This window comes from Saccostrea echinata, unplaced genomic scaffold, assembly GCF_033153115.1.
Source record: "Saccostrea echinata isolate AGI-Se365-2 ecotype Australia unplaced genomic scaffold, CSIRO_AGI_Sech_v1 ptg000047l, whole genome shotgun sequence".
NCBI lineage: Eukaryota > Metazoa > Mollusca > Bivalvia > Ostreida > Ostreidae > Saccostrea > Saccostrea echinata.
This window is the reverse complement of record NW_026889796.1, coordinates 9,863,747-9,883,654: the sequence shown is the minus strand read 5'-3', so window position 1 is coordinate 9,883,654 and position 19,908 is coordinate 9,863,747. Positions and strand designations below refer to the sequence as shown.

The 19,908-nt window shown below is 31.3% G+C and overlaps 1 pseudogene; it reads left to right on the top strand.

The window, feature by feature from the left end:
• The first annotated feature begins 7,046 nt into the window (after nucleotides 1-7,046).
• LOC133202961 (tenascin-like) overlaps nucleotides 7,047-19,908 on the top strand; it is a 50,831-nt pseudogene continuing 37,969 nt past the window's right edge.

Below are 19,908 nucleotides of genomic sequence, written 5' to 3'. Positions count from 1 at the left end.
AACATCTGCTATTTATAGAACATGTGTATGGCTAAATTTCATTCTGATCTGAATTGTGTTTTTTTTTTTTAAATAAAGAGATAGTTCGCGAACTTTTTGATCACCCCTCGTACGTTTTACGGGGTGTATTCAATTTGCTGGAACTTTACACATCACTGAACACAAACAGATAACACTGGTATACTGGTTTTGCTTTCTTATGTTTCTATTCTGATTTTTGTTGATTATACTATTAGCATTCTTTATTGACATATCACACACTTATTAATCAAGAATAAATTTTTAGAACATGAAAGTGCACGAATGAATGACAATCATATCATAAAATCAAAAATATGATAATTTTATTTTTAATTAATGTTCAAATACTATAGTAAAAGAATTTCTGAACTTGTTTTTATAATTTCATGTATCAGACTGTAACGCTATGGGAAAATGTGAGTCATGAAATTTACCCCATGGGATATGAAATTCAATACCATTTTTATGCCCCTTTGTTTGTCTTTCCAGTTTTGTCAAAAGTTCAACTTCACATACTTGTGATTAGCAGATAATATTTTTACGTTTCTTAAAATAATCAATATATACAAAAGTCCAATAAGTCCAAATAGCAAAATATTTCTTAAACCTATAAAAAGAAAGAAAGGAAGAAACGAAAAAATAACGAACTACATGTAGTATTAATTTCTTTTTCCATCTTCCCTAGATATAATTCTTAGGAATCTATAAGAGCTAGCTCTGTGTATAAATCGCAAGGAATAAGGGGGAAAATGGTGGACGAGTTTTACGACCAAATTTAGACTATACATGTAACTATACATATGCTGGAAAAATTTTAAAATTTGATGAATTTTTTACGCATGAAAAATATCGCTGATATTCCTCTCTTTTATGTGCAACACCGAGAGCTAAAAATTTCTAGAGATAAATTTTAATAATAAATTCATTCCGTGCTCACGAGTGTGGAACAGAGTATAATTCGTATTTCAAATTCATGATTGGCTGTTGGTGACCGTGATTTTATTTGTTATCGACCGCAGGAGCGGCCGATCTATTGTGGTATCAGCAATAAAGAAGTTAAGGGTAAGAGCAAAATAAAAGCATGAAAGTTATAAGCACAAGTGGAAAGTATCCTAGGGATGTTAAGTTGTTTGTGTAGTAAATCTGAAGAAGATTGAGACACCTGGTTCTTATCTTTCAATAGGAACCTAGGGGAGAAACACGGTGCAAGTAGTACCTTATATACCCAATCCCCGTTCTAGATAAGAGAAAAACTTTAGTACTGTGTGATTTACCCTCAGACAGTGCGGTCTTAATAATCATTCCAATCATTAACTCAGACAGAGTAAAAGGAAAACCTTATATCCCTTGTGAGAACCTGATCATACACGTTACATAGGAATTATCTTTAAAAATCTTCTCAAGAACAACTAAGTCATTATTAGTCATATTTATACAGAAGCAATAGGTATTGTAGAATCAAGTTTGTTCAAATTATAACCCTCAGGGGATGGGGGCACAACAGAGGGTCAAAGTTTTGCATAAGAATGTATAGGAATCATATGGAAAAAAAATTCTGCTCAAGAACAGCAAAGCATGATTAGTCATAGTATTTTTAAGCGTCCTCATGTAGGGTAGATTAAAATTTAGGGTGGGTAGGGTAAGGCCACAATGAGCGATCAGTTTTACCTAGGAATACATAAGAGCAAAGCCATTATTAGTAACATTGATATGGAAGCATCCTGAGGTAGTGTAAATTTAAGCCCCCCCCCCCCCTTCCCGTTCAATACTGAACTGATATCTGCTTCTTCCTAGCCAGTGTGCTCAGGTGAGCGATGTGGCCCTTGCGCCTCTTGTTTGTTTTTTCCCCCGCCATCTCTGGGGCACTCCACATACAAAGCACTATATTTGTCATCAGTATTTCCAATAAATTAGTTTTTCCCTCTGAGTGGATTGGTTGAAAACACAGCCACTACGTGCCGTACCTACAGCCAAAATCACGAATTATTTTCATCATCTTTTTTAAAATCCATATTACAAGTATAGATTACAACACAAGTATAGACTGTCCATTAATGCGTTTCAATCTGTTATCATTGAAACTGAGATGCGAAATCGATATCATTGATAGCTCTCTGCATGATGCAAGGGTGATAACAGAAACTAAGTCTTTTTTGTCGTTACATTGTCTGAAATAAGGGTCCAGTGGAGGATATATTAGTTAATTAGGATATAAAAAATATAGAGCGTAAGTAAATAAATATTTAAACAAAATTTTCTACTGAATAATTTAATTCCCATTTGAGTTTCAAATACTCATTAATCCCATCCGAGTTTTAAATACGTACTCGTACATGTACTTATTAAATCACTCTATTGCATTACGTTTAATGAAACGTTTTAAAGGTATTTGTATCAGTAAAGATGGTTATTTAATTCTTCGGATTATCACTGAATTGTTTGCTATTTGTTACACAATTGATGTGTGCCGACAAATGATTAATCTATATCTTAAAAATTGACATCTATTATTAGAACTGTGAGTTACTCCGACTTACAATAAAACAGCCGAAAGAGAGTCGGGAATTTCCAGTTGCATATTTTTCGAAGACTCAGAAAAGTTATCTAAATTGCTGAGTGGCGCTGGATCGCGGACGGAAGTAATTGTACACTGCCTCTAGGAGCATAGCTTAAAAAATCATCAAGTTGGTTTTGGAATTGTGGAAATGAACACTTATATATGCTACTGATGCAGATACATGCCCTGTAAATATGCTTCAATTACTCATTGATAAAAAAAAAGATGTATCAACCTCCTCTCTATTCAATAGGCACAGATCGGAGTCCGTTTCTCTACCAAGCAGCACTTCAAATTTGTAGGTGGATGCCTACACCTTCCAAACGAACATTTTCATACTTTATGAAGTTTAAAGACATCAGCAAGGCAGCTGGCCTTTCTCGTATAATATATACAGGACATTGTCTCAGGTTTACTGCCATTCAACAGTCACATGTCGGATCATAATTGTAAAATGAAGTTTTCTTAAGGTCTTACAATAGAAAGATTTCACGACACAGAAAAAAATCTTAGCTGCAATTTGTCAAAAATAATGAACCCCAAAATAAATAAACAAATCGGTACCTCAGAATTCGAATTTCCTCAGCCTTATGATCAGTAACGGACGGAGCTATAGTACCTGCTTCCACAACTGCTATCCCGGAACCCTCATCTCAGTCTTTAAAAACCCGCAGCTCTAAAGTTGTCCAGAATTCGTCCTGTGAGATTCATTTCCGCTACCATCACGCTGTACAGGAGCCAAACCACATAAGCTGAAAAAACACTCCGCGACCCATGGAGCAAATTAAAACGTTGCAAAAAAACTTTTGAATGAACTCTTAAAATTTTGTTCAAAACTGTTTATTAAATCGTGTTTACAATCAAAATATGATGACGTACTTTATTCTTTGAGCTTTAATTTCGTGGCCTTTTTGATGACCGTTTTAGTTTAATGACGTCCAAATTCCATATATGGAAGTCATCTTCAATGGGCTCTTTCATAGTTGAAACTTACAACATAAGAAATGCATAATGCTATATTTCATATATGTTACAGCCAGATATAAATATAAAAAACAAAATGTCTTTGTAAGTTCGGTAATTAACGTTCGCAGCTATTGCAGAGAAAATTTACACAATTTACACAATCCGCTTTCGCGGATTATATATATTTTTTAATGTATTTTTTAGCTTCGACCGTGAATTCCCGAACTAACAAAGAAAGAAAGCATTTTATTGTGTAAATGACCCAGCTGAAAGATCGGGGTACCATAAATGTTCGCCCTTTTAAAAAAAGGTGAATTAAGGCCCTCATATTAATTATATTTGCATATATTATTTATACATGTATGTTGCATTCAAAATTAGTCAAATCACATATCTATTCCTTTTGAACATACATAAAACTATTTAAAAGTCTCGGAATTTGATTTCTACGGAAGTCCATTTAGGACCTATTAAAAATATTTTTGACTCTGATATAACGAGTTACCAAATGTGTTAAAACGAATTTAATTCGCTATAACAATCTTTAAATTCGTTATAACGAATTAAATTTGTTATAACAGATTTGTTGAATTCGTTATAACGATTTTTTATAACGAATTAAATTCGTTTAATCGAATTCTAAAATGTGTTATATCGAAATTACATTCATTTAAACGAACTCGACAATTCGTTATATAAAATAAAGTTTGTTTAAACCAATTCGATAAATTGAATTTTTCTATAGACCCTAAATGACGAATTTAAATAATTTAATCTGTTATGATTTTTTTTTTTGAATTTATTATAACAAACAGATTAAATTCGCTATAACAAATGAAAAAAATGCGATAACAGATTAAATTTGTTTAAATAAATTTTTAAATTTGTTATAACGAATTCAAAAATATTTTTTTGATATTTCCTAAATGGGTTTCCGTAGATTTCAATGTGATGTCTATTTAAACCATATATGTAAAAATGGGTACTGATTCACAGTGAAGGAAAATCAAAAAGGATTTGGGAACAAATTACAAAACTTTAACTAATCCGTGTACTTAATATTTAATTGAATACGTATATACTCATACCCAGGGTGGAGGTGGGGTGTATAAAAATAAGGACAAAACTGATAATGTTAATCTTTTGTTAGCTATTATACATGTATACATTGTATTTCTAGACAAATTTAAAAATTGCAATATGTTCTGCTCATGGAAGATTAAGATTCAGAGTTGAGGTTTGTCGAAGTGTAAGCATAATTTATTTTGTGTTTTTATGTCGCCGAATCGAAGATTCGGGGATATATAGTTTTTGCCCTGTCCGTCCGTCTGTCTGTCTAGCTGTTTGTCTGTTTGTCCGTGAAAACTTTTACATTGTCCATAACTTTTGACTGGTTGGAGCTATGGCTTTCATAATTCACATGTGTGTTTCTTGTGACAAGACCTTTCTTTGGGTATCACCATATTTGACCTTTTGACCTTGACCTTGGAGTTTGACCCAATTTTGCAAAATTTTACCCAACTTTAACCTTGGCTTTAACTTTCGAACAGTTGGAGTTAGGGCTTTCATACTTCACATGTGTATTCCTTGTGACAAGACCTTGCTTTGGATACCAACAACTTTGTCCTTTGACCTTGACCTTGGAGTTTAACCTTCTTTCGAAAAACTTTAACATTGCCCATAACTTTTGAACAGTTGGTGCTAAGGCTTTCATACTTCTTATATGTAATCCTTGGGGCAAGACCTTCCTTTGGATAACAAAAACTTTGTCCCTTTGACCTTGGAGTTTGACCTACTTTCGAAAAACTTTAACCTTGGCAATAACTTTTGAACCGTTCGAGCTAGGGCTTTCATACTTCACATGTGTAATCCTTGTGTCAAGTCCTTCCTTTGGATACCAACAACTTTGACCCTTTGAACTTGACCTTGGAGTTTGACCTACATTTGAAAAACTTTAACCTTGGCCATAACTTTTTAATCGTTGGTGCTAGGGCTTTCATACTTCACATATGTAATCCTTGTGACAAGACCTTCCTTTGGATACCAACAACTTTGACCCTTTTAACCTTGGAGTTTGACCTACTTTTGGAAAAATTAACCTTGGTCATAATTTTTGAACGGTTGGTGCCAGGGCTTTCATACTTCACATGTGTAATCCTTGTGACAAGAACGTCCTTTGGATACCAACAGTTGTAATCCATTGATCTTGACCTTGGAGTTTGACCTACTTTTGAAAAACTTTAACCTTGGTCAATGGTCATAACTTTTGAACGATTGGTGCTAAGGCTTTCATATTTCACCTGTGTATTTCTTGCGAAAAGGCCTTTCCTTAGGCACCATTAATTTAGACCATTTGACCTTGACTTTGATGTTTGACTTACTTTTGAAAAACTTTAACCTTTTCCATATCTTATTAATGTTTGCTGATAGGGCTTTCATATTTCACAGGTATATTTCTCTAGACAAGACCTTACTTTGGGTAACAACATTTTTTATTTGCATTTATTTTATGACCTTTGCTATAAGTTGCCATACGGGGGCATCAGTGTTTCACAAACACATCTTGTTTTTCTCAACAATGCCATTGTCATCTGCTTAGGTGGAAGACAGGTTTTGAAGATGTCAAGAAGGTCTAACCGCTTTCCAAACTATATATCCAAAGTATTTCATTACATGTGTTCCATTTCGACTTTATTTAGAAATGCTATTTAGAGAAATGCGATGTTGATAAATTGCCTGTCTTTTAGATGTAACACAAAACTATTAATAAAAGAAACAGAAACTCTTTGGACAACCTTCAAACTACCCATGGATATCATTGGTGGATCAAAAAATTAACTGAAAAAACTCGCTGTGTGTTTGAGGGTCATTTCAAATCTCAGACAAGCAGACTGAGTAAGGAATTAAATAAAATAAATATGCTGAAACGGGAAATATAGCAAAAATTTAAAATACTATAAAACGTAAGCTAATCATGCGATTTGACAGGTTTGTTAAACATTAATAGAAGGAACTTAAAAGACACTTTCATTTAATCAATGAAACTTAAATAATATAGTATAGTTACCAATAAATACCAACTACAACCTTCAATCATACCTATTCGTAGCATAGATTGAAAACAATATTTTCTCTGATGTATATGCTGTTATAAGAAAGTGATTATTTTCTTTTTGAAAAGTAAAGGGGAATTCACAAATTTTTAAATTCAGTTAGAAATACATGTATAACAGCATTCAGATAAGAAAGAATTCTTTCTGCTATATTGATCGAAGTCTTTTTCTGTTGTGTATTTAAGGGATTTTTTTTCTTATGTGGTATTCCTTACTAGAACACAGACTTTCAAATATTTGGCACCGCCTTTACCGTACTTTATATCTAAAACATGCAATTATTGACACATGTTGACACGAAACCAAAATATCGTGTTACATTTTAATTATAACAAAAAAGTATAAAGTTTTTCTCCTCATTAATCGTATATTCAGGCACAGACAAAAATATGGTTCTTATTAAAAATATTTTCGTGGTATTGTGTTTCTTTTTGCATTTAACAACCATTGATTGTATTGCTCCGCATTCTCAACTGAAAGGTATTTCAAAATTGGTGTAATTATAATTATCTTTTTTTCTTTTCTTTTTTTATTCATGTAAGTGAAATGGATTGAACAGCAGGTATAAATGCCTATGATCGATCTCTCCGTTATCTTTTTTAAGTGATAAACTTGAGTGCAAAGTTCAAAAATTTCAAAATTTACCAAAATGTAAAACATTACTTTTCTACATAGAAAAATTATACATTATTGTTTTATATCATTATCATTTTAGGAAATATTGAGGCTTTGCTGAAGTTAACTCCCTGGACATGGAACCACGTGAACACATCACTCAAAGTGGACACTCCACTATCTGTAGACATTTCTCTTCTATCCCATTACAGACTTATTGGGAAACATTTTAACAAGTATCAGGGTTAGTATACAAAGTTTCAGCATTGTACAGGGGGTCAGAAAATAAACTTTTATTCGGTGAATTGCTTATAGAAACCTGTAAACAATAACCAGATACCGATAATGTCATGTAATACGTCTACAAATGCTTAACTGAAATAAATGAACTTAATTATATAAAGTGGATGTTTTATTCATAGAATACAAAAAAAATGATTCTGCATGTGATATTTAAACAGAAATTCCAATGCAAAGGGACTGCTCATCAATTCTAAAATTCATACCCGACACAAAAGGGAAAGATGGGGTCTACACTATTTACCCTGATATGAAAACAAAGAAGCTTGTGTTCTGTGACATGACTACGGATGGAGGAGGCTGGACGGTAGGAAGTTTCATGATTTTAACTAGACTTGTGATCAAATTTTATTCATTTATTTTTTTTTTTTTTACTTTTTACATGTTCTCCGGGGGTAAGATAGTTTTTGCTGTAAATACACAGTAAATAACGATTATATCAATTTTGAATAGAGATTTTTTTTGTGTACAGATTTCTAGTTACTCTAATAATTTTAGTATGCTTATTGAAACCCTTTTTCAATATAGGTTATTCAGAGGAGGATTAACGGATCGGTAGATTTTTATAGATCTTGGGATTCGTACAAGAAAGGATTTGGGAATGTGGAGGGGGAATACTATTTAGGTAAGATTGAAAAAGTGTGATTTATATATTGAATAAAATTTATAAATATGTCATAGTGTGAAAGGATATAAAAGTGATATTCTGTCACAGTGTGAAAGGATATAAAAGTAAGTAAAAAATAATTCCTTGCCTGTCATAAGATAAGGATAGTAACTAAACCATCTTGATAGAGATTAAAACTGCCAACTTCTTCCCATTTATGTTGCTAAAATCCAAGTAACAATGTTTTCAATCTCAATTGCTAAGCTATGACGTCTCAACCGCTCAACTATGACGTCAGAGCCTATGACACTGTTTGAATGAAAGGCAGAGGCAAAGGGAATTCAATGAAAATGTATTAAACAGAAAATTCAATGTTTTGTAGTTTGATTTGAAATTTTTTTAACTTGTCAGACAGGATTGCTTTGCACTAATGAAAATGTCAAAAAAAACCTGTCCCACTCGTGAAATAAACTCAATATCTAACAAAACATTGATTATCCTCAATATACTTCAAATGAATTAAGTAGATATCCCAATAAATAAAGTTTAGATAAATTTGATTGTCTCCTATTAGATCCTTTAGTTACATGTATTCCAATATTGAGCCACCACAAAACGGGCATCGAGAAGTATTTACATGTATACTGAACTCAAACTCAGATAAATGTTGTGGCCCATGGACATCAATGGAAATCAAAATGTTCTAGATTATTATTCAGGCAATTGTTAATTTAATTTCCTAAAAAAGCTATGGTTTACTATAGTTAACTATAGTATCAAACATAAGACCATATTATATTATAGTGAATCAAGTTTTTTTAATATAGTAAATCAAATAATTTTTATTATTTCAAATAATCAGCTGGCATACATCACTAAATATCTACGTTTTCCGATGTAGATTCACAGTCCGATTCTTTCATTCCTTACTCCATGGTATCCTTTTTTATGGCATCGACGGACAACTATGTGCATTTTCAGTGACCTTTTATATGCCGTTAAACTTTTTTTCACAGTTTAAGAAAATAAAGAAAAATCCTTTCCTTAATTATTAGTATTGATAAATTCATCTTAAATTTCCCTGCTGTTATTTTTCACCAGTCTTGAAAGTTGGTCTTAGTTGCGCATGGTAAACTCAGTTTTTCTTCGAAACCTATTGTCTACGTTGTCAAAATCTTCAATTTTATTCATATTACTGTTTTTAATTGTCCTTGATATTCCAATCAATTTACCAAATTTTTATTTATTCATTTCGGTTTTATAAACTTCTTTTCTGTTGTTAAAAATGGCAACCAGAATTTCCTCCGTTTTCCATCGTTGCCATTTTGTCTATCTTACTGATCAAATTGTAGAAAAAAAACCACACGAAATTGTACACACCGACGTCACCAAAAAATTGTGACGTTTAAATTCTATCCAAAAAACATGACTAATAATGGCTTAGTTGTTTTAGAGAAGAAGATTTTAAAGATATTTCCTATGTAACGTGTTTGATTAGGTTCTTATAAGGGATATATAGGTTTTTCTTTTACTCTGTCTGAGTTAATGATTGGAATGATTATTAAGACAGCTCTGTCTGAGGGTATATCACACAATACTTAAATTTTCTCTTATCTAGGAACGGGGACTAGGAAAGGTACGACTTGTTCCGTGTTTCTCCCCTAGGTTCCCGTTGATAGATAAGAATCGGGTGTCTCAATATCCTTCAGATTTACTACACCCAGAACTTAACATTAATTCTCTACGATACTTGCCACTGGTGTTTATAACTTTTATACTATTATTTTGCTCATACCCTTTAAGTTTCCATCCCTCATAGGACCAAATTCTCTATCCTTTAATGTCCATCACGTACATAATACTCTGATATTAATTTAAAGCATTTTACAGTAGAGAAGGATTTACCAAGAGAAAGTTTGAAAAATGTAATTAACTAAGCAATAAATGATTAACAAAGATTGCATTGAAATATATCTAGCTTCTGAATGCCTGACTTTCCCAAAGCTTCACCTTACATATTCTTTGGCTAGTCCATTCCAAGGGTTGTCAGGTCATTCCACTACTTGAAGTCTTCAATGCGTTTTGCTCAAATGCCCCTTAACATTTTATCTATATGTTCCTATGTAAACCTTGACCGACTCTTGTGGCCCCACCCTAACCCCAGGTTTCATGATTTGAAAAAAAAACAAACTTGAATCTACACTACCTAAGGATACTTCTATATGAAGATGACTGATTATAGCCTAGTGTTCTTGAGAATTTTTTTAAAAAAGATATTTCCTAAATTGTCCTATGGTAAACTTTGAACCCCTGTTGTGACCCTGTCATATTCCCAGTGGTCATGAATGGAACAAATTTGAATCTACACTACCTGAGAATACTTCTATTATAATATGACTAATCATGGCTTTACTGTTTTTGAGAAAAAAGATTTTTGAAGACATTTCCTATACATTTCTATGTAAAATTTGGACACCCCTTGTGGCCCCGCTCTACCACCGGGGGTTATGATATGAACCTGAATCTAGAATATGTAATAAACTTTCACTTAAGTTTCATCTTTCCTTGCCCAGTGGTTCTTGAAAAATATTTAAAAAGATGTTACCGAATTTTCACGAATTCTTAATAATCTCCCCTTGAAAGAGGGTATGGCACTTCTTTATGAACGTATTTAAATTCCCTTCACCCAATGATGATTTGTGGCAAGTTTGGTTGAAATTGGCCATTGATTCTTGAGAAGAAGTCGAAAATGAGAAAAGTCTACATGCGACGGACGACAGACGGACGCCGGACACTCTTTGATCTGAAAAGCTCACTTGAGCCTTCGGCTCAGGTGAGGTAAAATTAATATTTCAACGAAAAGTTATAATTCTAAGCACATTCAACAGAAGGGATTCTTCCTCATAAATGTTAATGGACCGAAAAAGTGGAGTTCTCTTCAAATATTTTATTTATAGTGTTACTCTTTTCCCCCTCAATCAGACATTTTTTCTCTCTCCAAAACTTTATTTGATAGTTTTACTTTTTTCTCTTTCATTGAAACAATTTCTTTATTCAGATAAACATTAAACAATTTTTTCCATCTTGTTCCTGTATTGTCATTGTTTCACCACTATATGTATATGTACTCATCCGTGTGCCCATTTTTGTCATTTGTATCAAATAGTGCATTGAAGAATTTCTGCATTTAATGTATGGTTAAATTTTTTCTCGATATAATTGTTGAACTAAATCGATACTTTCAATTAGCATGGAGAATGTTTTTACTCGAAATTAATATTAAATTTTGATCTTTGAGAATTTTTTTTAAAATTTCTGAATTTGTGAACATTTTAAATCATATGACTGCGCCAAATAGACATTTAGCTGAGTTTTTGAATTGGATCGATCTCTACATATATTATTCCATAAAAGCTTAGTTTGTTATACTTTTATAAGAGTTATAAATGTAAAGTTTCTTGTTTAGGTAATGAACCTATTCATTTACTCACTAAAAGGAAAAATGAACTGAGAGTGGACCTTCAGAAATTTTCGGGCAAAAAGGGTTTTGCAAAGTACTCAACGTTTTCTGTCGGAAGCGATTCCCAAAAGTTCAAATTAACAGCCACTGGGTACAGTGGTACTGCAGGTGATTTATTAACAACAAAAAATCAATTTTCTTTCTTAATATGACAATGATTGTTTCACACTTCGAATTTTTATACACTTTAATATTCATATGAATAGATACGTTTGATAATGGAAACTACCACAAGAATAGTTAAATATCTAATAGGCCTGGGTAGAAGCAGATAAAACGTAAACATCATAATAATTATACCGTTAATGCAATTTTTGCTCGAAACATGTCAAAAGTTGTTTGGAAAGAATATATATATATATATATATATATATATATATATATATATATATATATATATATATATATATATATATATATATATATATATATATATATATATATATATATATTAAGGGAATAGTTTAGCATATCACAGTGGGAGACCTTTCTCCACGAAGGATGCTGACAATGACTCCTGGAAGAATTCCTGTGCTGCTGATAGAAGATCTGGATGGTGGTACGGAGCTTGCGATCATTGTGATCTGAACGGACAATATCACAAATCTGCAGTCGAAACGAATCGTAGTGTTAACTGGGAGCACTTTGGGAATGGAGCTATTTCTTTAAAGACTGCAAAAATGATGATCAGACCTAAAAATTAAAACAGATTGTAATTTAAAAGTATCAATAAAAGAAGACTAAGCATGTTCCTTTTTTGTGAATTTGAACAATTGTTTAACTTTAATCAATATTTTGACCTTCATTTTGTGCACATACAGAACAACGTTTGGTGCCATGATTCGAATAACCAGGGATATTTTATACATAGAAGATACCTGATGCTTTTAAAGTTAGATATGAATTTCTTTTGAGTGAGACACTCATAGGAATTTTAAATAAACAATAAAGTTGACTATATAAAAGGAATTTGATATATTTTGATCGAAAGTTCAAATTTACTAATTAAAATAATACGCATGAATTTTAAGATCTCATTGCCTTATGATCACCAGGTTTGAGATATCACAATCCCATTGAATCAAAATTAGGGCACACTTTTCATCTGAAGAAGAAAGTTCAAATCATTGCAACAAAGGTTCGAGAATTATTTTCTTATAGCCAAGTAACCTGGACAGTATTGGAGATGGGACTAAAAGTAGCAACATTACCCAAGTTTAAATCTATTGTAAGAAAAGATTTTGATTTTTTTTTTCAAGATAATGTATTTAAATTATCAGGCCATGAGGAACTACATACTTAAGGAAGAAAAAGATAATATTGCATAATTTCTTAAATGCTATTTTCCCTTTTTTGCAAATATTGTCTGTGGTATACTAGTAGCAGATTACTCCACTTATCAAGACAAAGGGATAACGGCAGATGTGACTGGTGGACAAGGAATGCCTACTCACTTGTGACACTTTATTCCACATCTGGATGAAATAAAATAAAAATAATGACCACCAAATTGAATTTTAATGAAAAAATTTAACTACCCGTAACATATTTTTCACTTAAATCATCATATTGTACATGCATTCTAGTTCATATTCCTGATATTGCAATAGAATAGACAATTGGGGAAAAAAGTTTCAGAATTTTTATTAGTAAAACTTTATTTGAAAAAAGAAAATATCACTTCATCCTAAAACTTGAGGCTAAAAGACTTTTTTAAGTACATAATCAAAGAAATTATAGTTTTTTATGCTTTAAAATGGTATTAGGGATATAAATGATTAGATTTAAACCTTGATTACATTTCTTCTCTTGGATATGTTGAAAAAATGGCTTTTTGATTGTTATTTTACATTATTTTTTTAAAACTCTGGTTTGAAAAGTTTTAATAAGAAAGAAATATGAAACAATAAAATTCCCCCCAAATCACTTTTTTGTTTACTTAATAAGACAATTCTTTAAATCTAAGCCAAAAAAGAATTTTGATATTCAAGTTTTCTTACAAAAAATACTAGATTTTGAAGTGACCCTATTTTACCTTACTATGTTGCACTCCTGCTATCTGATAGGTATTTTATTTAGCATTGGTTGAAGAATCATTACATACAATAACCCATTCTTAGTTTGTAAATCAGTTCGTCATTTTGATATTTTTTTTTATCATTTATGGCAGGTTTTGCATATTTTTAAGACTTGAAAACATGATTATTTGCAATGTGTAATATATATACATTGTATTTAAAAGAATGTGTTAAGTGATGAAAACTATTCTCTGAATAGACTGTAAAATGTCTATAATTAGTTGATAGATATAAAGTTTTGAACATCAAATAGTATCAAACATTTTTTCCTATTGTTTAGTAAAGATAGATTAAGATCATTGATAATTACGAGGGTTTTTTCGGAAAGTTCGCGGACCATGTTAATCATCGTTATACTATCTTCAAAAAATTAAAATGAGCACATTATTATATGCTAAAATATTTGTTTTATTGATGTGTGAAGTTTCATTCCATGTGATTTAATAGAAGTCATACATGTATTATTCAATTTTAATATCAACATGTTTGGTAACCACTGAGCGAACTCAACACGTTGTAACGTCAAAAACATAGCGTCATGAGGTTCTCAAAAATACTCTCCCTATATATTTCACACAGTATGGCCCAATACCAGTGCACTTACTAAAAATGTTTCTTTATCACTTGAAATTTATTTTGCTAACATTTGTTCCAGTAGCATAATTTTGTTTGTCAATGTTATATTTTTTTATTGCGTAACTGTGCTTGCACAAGATTAGCAAATGTGAAGCGCCTATCTCTCACCACGACCTTACTTAGTTTTTAAAGTTTTTGAACAGATTTTACAGATAATCCCTTTTCTCACATATCGTCCTCGTCTGATGCATAGTCTCTATTATTCAAATACCGCCTGTCCCATGTACACACACATGCATGGCTCGCTTTTGACATATTTCATACTTCCTGCATTTTCAGAGTTTTTTCCTGAAGTTTTCCAGAGTAAAACACAAAATTGTATCGTTAACTGCTGCTCCGTGACGTTCTACGACGTCATCTTTCTTTGCCTTTTTCAATGAGAACTGTCGATCTTCTGAAATTGATTTCTTTTCAACGAAGCAAAATATTAAGTCATAATTTGGAATATGAAACAAGGTAACAGTTCTTAATTTGAACGTCTTAAATTTTTCTGTTTTTGTGCCATTTTACAGAGGATATGACTACAGACATTATTTAGTGTACTGATTGTAAATTACGAAAATCTGACCTGCGCCGCAATCCGATTTTCGCATTTTTTAAAAAATCTGAATAAGTTTGAACCAAATCACGATATTTAAAATTTTTTTATACACGTCATTTGAAACTTTTGTTGAAACATTTCTAACAAATTTTGTCATAATTGACGTTAAGTAAAAAAAGTAATGACAGTAGTCTGCGAACTTTCCGAACAACCCTCGTATAAACAGTTTTGTTGCACTCCTGACTGCAGTAAATTAAAATTAAAATCATAGAACACAAAAATTCATAAAGTGTTGGCAATATCAATTGGTAACGAAATTGTGCAATATTTATAGTCCAATACTTCGTAATTAAAACACGTGAAAGTATTTAAACTTGGCTTTATATCTTGAGTTATTCACTATTTATGTCAAAAAATAGCTAAAATATATATTAAGAAGATAAAATATATTTTATAGTATATTTTCCTTCACAGGAAAAACACTGTAAAAACACTGTAAGCAACTGAGATCAACCAGAAACAATCTACTCATCAATTTTTTCTTTATATTTATTCATATTTGATCAGCAATAATTCTAACATACGAGGGCTGTTCGGAAATTATTGAGACAATGTGTGTATTCTTTTTTCTAATGAACGTCTTTCGGTGAAAATTCGCATATACGTTTGACAATAATAAATATTAATAAAAGCAAAAAATATTTTACAAATATTTCATTTCTTCTTCTCAGTGGTATATTTATGTGTCAATGGTAGGAGTACCCGGCGCAGTCACGAAATCAGATGTTGAAAATATGTTACACCAACGTTCAGACTCCCGGTGGACTCATAGTAAGAGCGAAAATAGTTCAATTTATGTATATAATTTTTCAATTTAATGTTGACTTCATTTTGTGCAAGTTTGTTAGAATTTCGATCAGAAATACGGAGATCATAAATAAATTTAAGCGCGGCATAGAAATCTGAGAACGACGATAAAATGGAATTTTACGTCAAGGCGGCGCAGCGAGCGTACCTTTAATTTTGTGTAGCGCTATGGAGAACTCTTTTCCAGACTAAACGACTGCTAAAACAATAAGAATGCAAAAAAAGTGTTTAAGGGTTTTATTTTTTCACTGGTATATATTTCATTCTTACAAAATATTCAACAAGAGTAAAAACAAGAGCTCCAGACGAACATCAATTATTACGGAATAAATAACGTTGACCCGCTGTGCAAAAATGATGCTAATTCGCCTGTATATGACAGTTCGTGTATTTTTTACACTGAGGTAGCAACAGCACACATTTTTTTAATTTTATTTTTCAAAGAATTGTTTAAAAAAAAGAGACAGTTTGATTTTTGGAATGTTATATCTGATAAGAGAGAAAGAAGAGTAAACACTTTCCCACCGTTTCACTTGCAAAAAATATCTCTGGCTGACGTGACGTAAAAATGACGTAGCGATGCTGCTCCAGGTCGATAGACATATGCATGTTTATAATTTCACCGGAACTTGTCTAATTATCCTATAAATTAGAAATTTTGCACATTTCTTTTATTCGTTATTTATAAAAAGTTGTCGAAGTTTCATGAATGTATCTCTGGCCTTATGGAGTAAAAGTAAATGTCTCAATAATTTCCGAACAGCCCTCGTATTTGTTGCATTCCTGACCAAGAGGATGAGGGTCTTTAAAAAAGAATTGTGAAGCAAAAATTACATCAGAACTAATTCTGTTGTTTCAGTCAAGTTGAGGTGGAATTACTTGAATTTTATAAATTTTGCAGTGTGTTTATTTTTTTTTTACATTCATAAAAAATCAAAGAAAAGATAAAAACATCTGAATTGATAAAATTGAAACAAGAGAAGAGAATGAAACTGTCAATAATTTAGTACTTCATTATTCGAATGCAGTAAAAGTCTTGGGGACCTTTGAATTTACTTCGCTATATCCATTTAACGAATTCGTAAATTTATATATAGCGAATTCGAAATACACATGTTTTCCTTTATGTATGACTGCTGAGTATGTTCAGGGAAATATTAAATACAAAAAATATCTTGGAGGACTAAAAATTTTAGATAAATTGAATTTCAAACATAAAAACTTATGCAAACTTATGGAAAATAATGTCAGTTCAATACTTTAAATTTTGTGATCTTAAAACTCGTTATAAAAGATGTATATTGCGTAATTTTTAATCTATACAGGATACAAAATCAATTCATTAATTCGTTATATCCGTGTTCGTTATAACCGTAAAATTTTACAAGGATGTGTTAAGCATTTGGCCTGGGGTCTCAAAAAACTTCGTTATATCCGTAAATTTGCTGTATCCGTGTTCGTTCTAAACGAGTTTAACTGTAGATTATTATTACTTAAAGAATATTTCTTAGCATGAGTAGAAATTTTTTCATCATATAACTTGAATCTTTAAAAAAATATGTTGCGCTTCTGACCATAGAAATATAAATCTGGAACACAGACAGACACTGTAATTGATAAATCTTTTTTGGTAAAAATGTTCTCCCTGTCTTTATTTTCCAAAATGGAAATCAGAGAATCATATACTGATAAAAATTTTTTCATGCTGGGGAGCAAAACATCAAATGTTGCACTCCTGACACTATTGGGTATGCACAGATACTTGACTCTCATTAATGCTGCTTGTGATTTATATAACATTTTTTAAGTTTTAATTTGTATATCAGTTATTGTTTTACACTTTGAAAATTCTTTTTTTTACTTTATTGTCTTTCAGATTTTTAAAATCGATGTTTTTTTTTGGGCTACACTACATATTTTCTGTTGCACTTTTGACATGGTATAACATATTTTTTCAACATCAGCCATGACCACAACTTGGTCAAACAAAAGTTGCTACAGTCTACATTTAAAGCTCAATACTTTGAATATTATCAGGAAAGTCTTTATTTCCAACATAAACCATCATTATTTATTTCACAGATCTTCAAAAAAAAAAAAAAAATATATATATATATAAAATTTTCAAAATGTCACAAAAAGGTGTTGCACTTCTGACATTTTTAGCATCATTTTTGGCATAACTTTTTATGCACTGAGATATCAATAAGCTATTTGGCAGGTATTTAAACACTATCTAAAGACATACAATATATGCCGAGATATAGTAATTTATTCCAATTGCCTGTATTTTTAGTGCAGGTAGATAAATATGTGTTTGGTCATTTTTTTTAAATTCACCCATCTAATGTTTTTATAGGTCCTCGTGCCCGATTTTCGACCTTTCAATTTCTTCACATTTCGTAAGAAGAAAACCGAACAGAAGTCTGAAGGGATAAGCTGAGAAATTGTTTTTTTTTTTTAATTATGGGGGGGGGGTATTTAGCATAAAAAAATGACGTGAAACAAATTTAATGAAATTAAATCGTGCTAATTCTTATTTCACAGTGCATTTTTCCAGATTATAGTATGATAACAACAAATTAAATAAAACAAAATAAATTGAAATATTGATAGAAATTTTCTATCCGAAAAACACAGACGGACAAACTTCCGGAACTCGAATACCTTCCAAAGAGGTTCCATTAAATTGATCTGTTATGATCGAATGCACACAGCCACAAAAAATATGTACATTAGAGTTTTAATAATTATGATATCTGTATAAAAAATTAATTAAAAATGTACACAAAATTCCGCAAGTATGATTTTATACACATGTACATACACATGTATATTCTAAATGTTTGGAATTCAATGTCTTTATGCTACAGCATTTCACGTTTAAAATATTGAGTCCACTTTAAATTTTCAATTTAATCCAAGTCATGGTGATATTTTGTCAGTTTAAAAAAATTGTGAAAAAGAAGGAAAAAAAATAGTTCTAATTTGTAAGTGTTCTAATCAGATAATATTTACATTTGTTTTAGTTTTTTTTTTTTAATTTCCTATGAAACCGATTGAGGTTTATGAATCGATTAACACAATGAACTTGTAAACTAGCTGTTTCTAAATGTTTTTTTCTTATAAAGCCTTTAATTGTGTGAAAGATTTCTTCAGTGTCAAAAATCAACTATTTCATTGCTCTTCCATCAATTCAATATACGTATTTTACGTAAATACATCCATTTTATACGAATAATTTATACAGATTAAAATATAATTCATAAACAGACCTTATAATAGCACTTTCTAAAGTTCGGGTAGATTGTTGTTATCCTGTTCCGTCCGTTTGTCACACTACATTACCAACCAGACCGAAGCTGAAAGAAAAAAGTCCCAGAGCAGTCTCAAAGCGGCCCCAGAGCAGTTCCATAGCGGTCCCAGCGGTCCCAGAAAGCAGTCCCAGCAGTCCCAGTAGGCAGGGTTAATAATTTAATGGGCGGAGCTTAGTCATAACTGAGATTACATACAACATACAATGTCAGTAATATAAAGGCAGTTGAAATTAATGATACATTTCTTTTGGAGGGAGAAAAAGTGTTAGACATTATACATGTACAGCATATTTACAATTCTAACGTAACAATTATTTCTGAATAATTAACAAAATTACATTATATATAAGAAAAAAAAAATAATAGAAGAAGAAGAAAAGAGACTTTCACACTAGACAATTACATCTGTACATGTAGTATATTAATTTGACACCAAATTAAACCAATTGTTTATTATATTTGATTTATTGATAATGGTTACCGTATTAATTTTTTTTATAGAAAATTAATCATGTGCTTAATAAAATGAATGGCTTACTTTTAGACTAGAATTTAATGATTTTGAAATAGAAGAATAGATCCATCAAAATTGGTACCGTATAAAATTTACATCCTACAATTATAGAGCAAGGCCGATTCCCATATTACTCCGTATACTTTTTTCATTGACGTTGAAGCCTGAGAAAATATATCATGAATCTGATGACAGTGAATTCTTTAGGCCAAAGTTTTTTTTTGTTTGGTTTACGATTCCGCCGACCCTAATTTTC